Source organism: Podarcis tiliguerta (genome assembly GCF_965153285.1).
Source record: "Podarcis tiliguerta genome assembly, chromosome: 1".
In the NCBI taxonomy this organism is placed as follows: Eukaryota; Metazoa; Chordata; class Lepidosauria; order Squamata; family Lacertidae; genus Podarcis; species Podarcis tiliguerta.
In genome coordinates this window covers 87684553-87689095 of record NC_139534.1, presented here as the reverse complement: position 1 = coordinate 87689095, position 4543 = coordinate 87684553, and the positions used below count along the sequence as shown (strand labels likewise).

General features: G+C 43.5%; 1 long non-coding RNA gene across 1 annotated transcript in view; it reads left to right on the top strand.

Moving 5' to 3' along the window:
- LOC310685701 overlaps positions 1-4543 on the top strand; it is an 87011-nt gene that overhangs the window by 36781 nt on the left and 45687 nt on the right. The window lies entirely within an intron of this gene.

Below are 4543 nucleotides of genomic sequence, written 5' to 3'. Positions count from 1 at the left end.
CCTGTTCAGAGGAGAGAGGATTAAAGCAGCAGTCTTCACACTGTTGGAAGTTAGGCTCATTTGCCATAATTTTTATTTGATTTTACAAGTGTAGAATTATAACAATACAAAATACATATCCATATTTAGAGATTTCTCTGAATCACCAGAGTTCCCACCCTCCTCTCCATGGGTTCAATTGTCAACTTTTTTCAAATGCATATTATTTCATAATCCATATTACAAGTGTTATTAGAATCCTGCTACTGTTTTCATCTGCTTACAGTGGTCTCCTAGATAACATTTGCTTCTGCTTTTTATTCTGTATTCATGCTGATATGTGCTCATAACAGCTTTCAACACGGTTTGCACTGGTTGAAGTTTCCTTTCCAAAAAGTACACGTCCCATAACTTTTTATACCACAAATGTTTTTGGAGGTTAGTTAGTTTGTTGTCCTGCTTTTGCTGGGCTGCAGCACCCCTCTAGAAAGCGATAATGTGGTAACACTGGAGAAGTATTGCAGAACAACTAACCTAGCAGAATGTGTGGATGGTCTACTATAAATCCACCACTTAATGTACTCTTGGTACATCAATGGCTTGTTGCTGAGTATACGCACAGAAAAATCCTGGTCTTAAGGGACCTTCCTCCCCCCCCCCCCCCATAGGTTTATTCTGCACTGGTGCTGCCTTCAGGTGCACCTTCCTAGCCTCTTCCCAAAGCTTATTAGTTGTCAAAATCTTGCTCTACAAATCAGTTCAACTCCTTATCCAAATTAAGACAAAAACACTGTTATGCCAAGCATTTCTATGCTTTCCCTAGTCTTTACAACTGCTTCCTGATTTAAGGGAGCTTTTCCAAATCAGCACCAATCACTCAAACATTTTACAAGACAGGGCTGCCAACGTGAATAAAATATTGTAGGGGCCCAGGTAAGCTCCGCCCCACATAATCACATGACACAGTGCACACACACAATTTGAATGGGAATGCTCTTCAGCTTTATGGGGGCCAGGTCCCTTCGAATATTTTATTGTGGGGACCAAAGCCCCCATGGCCCCTAGGAGTTGGCTCCTATGCCACAAGACGGGAGCAACATTACAGATCCCAAATAAGAGTGGAGTTTGAAACAGTTCCAGACATAGAACAAGATGCTTAATTCATCCAATGACGATCCATCTCTAACTGAAACACAAAGGGAGCATAGCACCAAACAATAGTATAGAGATAGGAAATGACAATACACAGAGGAAAGCATACAAGAAGATCCCATAGCCATCACCTATTGAAACCAATTGAAACATATATTGGCTGCCTTGCAGAAGGCAGTGTATTCTCTCTCTTTTTGTTCTTAACAATCTCTTTTATTCGCAAATACCCCCTTCCTCCTAGCAAAGGCTACAGGGGCAATTCAGTGGAGTGTTAGCAGCACTAAAAATCTATTACATACTGTGCTTTCACATAAAGTTTAGCTTTACTTACTCGAGGGAGGCTAGTGGGGCTGAAAACTAACCCCTGGCTGTTATCTGGCTCTGCTGCTCATCATCCCTGGAGCCAGGGGGCCCTAAATTAGGATTACTCCCTCTCTGCCCATCTTGCTTGGTATTGTGCAGAATGGCAACAGCATAAGGATTAGCAAGAGAAAAGGGGGCAGAGTGAGTTGAGGACACTATTATGATAAGGTATACAGTGGTACCTCGGGTTACATACACTTCAGGTTACGGACTCCGCTAACCCAGAAATAGTACCTCGGGTTAAGAACTTTGCTTCAGGATGAGAACAGAAATCACGCGGCGGCGCAGCAGCAGCAGCGAGAGGCTCCATTAGCTACCATAAAGTGGTGCTTCAGGTTAAGAACAGTTTCAGGTTAAGAATGGACCTCCAGAACGAATTAAGAAAGTAACGAGAGGTACCACTGTATTTGGTTGTAAAGCACTTTATTTCTGTAAGTACAATGGTGGCACTTTATAACTAATACTCAAAATGCTTGTTGAGTACACGGGGGTTGCTGATACAACAGTAAAGTAAAAAAGGTAAAGGGCCCCTAGACGGTTAAGTCCAGTCAAAGGCAACTATGGGGTTGTGGTGCTCATCTCGCTTTCAGGCTGAGGGAGCCGGCGTTTGTCTGCAGACAGCTTTCCGGGTCATGTGACCAGCATGGCTAAACCGCTTCTGCTGCAACTGAACACTATGATAGAAGCCAGAGCGTACAGAAACACCGTTTACCTCCCTGCCACAGTGGTACCTGTTTATCTTCTGGTACTGGCATGGTTTCGAACTGCTAGGTTGGCAGGAGCTGGGACAGAGCAACGGGAGCTCACCCCATCGCAGGGATTCGAACTGCCGACCTTCCGATCGGCAAGCCCAAGAGGCTCAGTAGTTTAGACCACAGCACCACCTGTGTATTCATACATGTATTCATACATGTACATACATGTATGTATACAAGTACTCCATCGCAGTCCAGGTCAGCCCCAAAGAGCTTGCTGTCATAATAGCAGAGGTGCCATTTGCTATGCAACTTCAGCCAACATGACTGAGCCAAGTGGACCACACAGTGTGGTGCCATCACCACGACAATGGTGCAGTGCCAGGTTCCCAAATATATTTCATGGAACTGCCCTGAGCCCAGAAAAAGGAGCATGTGTGGCCTAGTCTACTAGCCTATTTAAAGCCAGTGAGACCAGGAGCCAAGGAAAAGATGTCCAGGAGCACAGAGCTTGGCTCTAGGAGGGGAGAAGAGCAAAAGTTAATTGTGGATATCTAGTCACATAATTCCAAATAAATATGGGGCTACATGATGGGCCATTGCTACATGCTGGTAATTATAGCTCCTTATTAGCTGTCATTGCTGTGTCACAGTCCTTATGACAAAGACTGACATTTTGATTTATATCTCTACAGAGCAGTTCAGCTCTTGCAAGTTACCTTATTTCTTTTGGAAGCATACTTGACTTCTCAAGCACATGACAAGTTTGAAATGGGCAATAGAATTGCTTTCAAGTTGGTTCAAACACCCTCCTTTTGACTCCCTAACGGGTGTTCTCCTTCTAACCAGTGCATGAAAATATGACATTTCTGTTCAACTTATGAACAGGTGGCAATCCCTGAGCAGTTCCTGTGCAGGCAGAGCTCATCTTGAGTTTAAAGGGCTCTTTTAGAGTAATATGTCTTGCTTGACCAACGTGTGCTTTTTCTGAAGGTACTGTTGTGTTCTAGGAAGTGGGTTGCAGGAGGAGTATGCAACTCAAATCCTATACTGGAAATGGGAAGTGCCCCTATATCTGGATGTGAGACAAATCATTGGCCACTGAGAAGCCTTTTCAGTTACAGTGCCCCATTCACCTCTAGAATGGAGCACATGGAAGACGGAGCAAGCTTCTTTCCCCCTGCTATTCAGGTTACAAGAAAGGAGATTCCGACTGAACATTGGGAAGAAATTTCTGACAGTAACAGCTGTTTGACAGTAGAACGGTCAGGAGAACCTCAGGAGGTTGTGGGCTCTCTTTCACTGGAGGCTTTTATGCAGAGATTAGATGGCCATCTGTCATGGATGTTTTAGTTAAGATTCCTGCATTGCAGAGGATTAGACTAAATGACCCTAGGAATACTCTTCCCAGTCAAGCTCACCTGGCACCTATTCTCATTTCTTTTTTGATGCAAGGTGAAGCCCTTTTAATTTTCCCAGACATCTAAAAGCTGTTCTGAATTGGCTTTATTCAGCTGGTATGCTTTTACTGTACTGCTTTGCTAATTATACTTCTTGGTAATTTTATTATTTTAATCTATTTCAAATGGTTTGCTAGCCATTCTGGAAATAGTAATATTGAAGTGCAGGGTAAAGTAGAAGTGGAGGAGGAGTGATAGTCAAGTACATTGCACAACTAGGCTTAAGCAGGGGAGCGCAGTGTACTTAAACAGTAGGATGCAATTTACACTGATACCTGAGATTAGATTGGAATCACTTTGTGGGTGCTCTGAAAAGCGTCTGCTATGGTTAGGGTGGTGTCTCATAATGGAAGTGGTGTGACACCTTGGTGAATCCAGGACTGGGGTGTTTTCTGTTGTTTCATATTTTATTTTCTGCATAAAAATAAATAAACCAATAATAAAAAAGAGTCTATTTGGGAAGAGTTTACATAAAAGGTTGTGAGCAATCTTATGATTGATTTTGACGTGCTAAGGATAATCATAATAAAGTTTGTGTGCTAATCAGGGCCTGCCAGCTATGAGGCAAGGTGAGGCAACTGCTTCAGGTGGGAGGATCCACAGGGACAGTAGATTCCGATGTAGGATCTTTATTTTCCCCCGCCCTTGTTGCTGATGTAGATCTTGACTCACCTCTTCTTTCCTGGAGTGTGTGTGGGGCATTTTGTGGCTCACTTCTTTTTGTGGCCAAAAGTGTCTCAGGCCAGCCCTGGTGCATAACAGCACTACATTGGTGTAGGTATTCCTAAGGCCAAACAAACAGCTGCTATGGACCTCCTCCAGCAGAAGAGACGCTATAAACATCTGCTGGCACGTAAGAAAAGGGAAGCCATTAAGAACACCTGAACATGACTT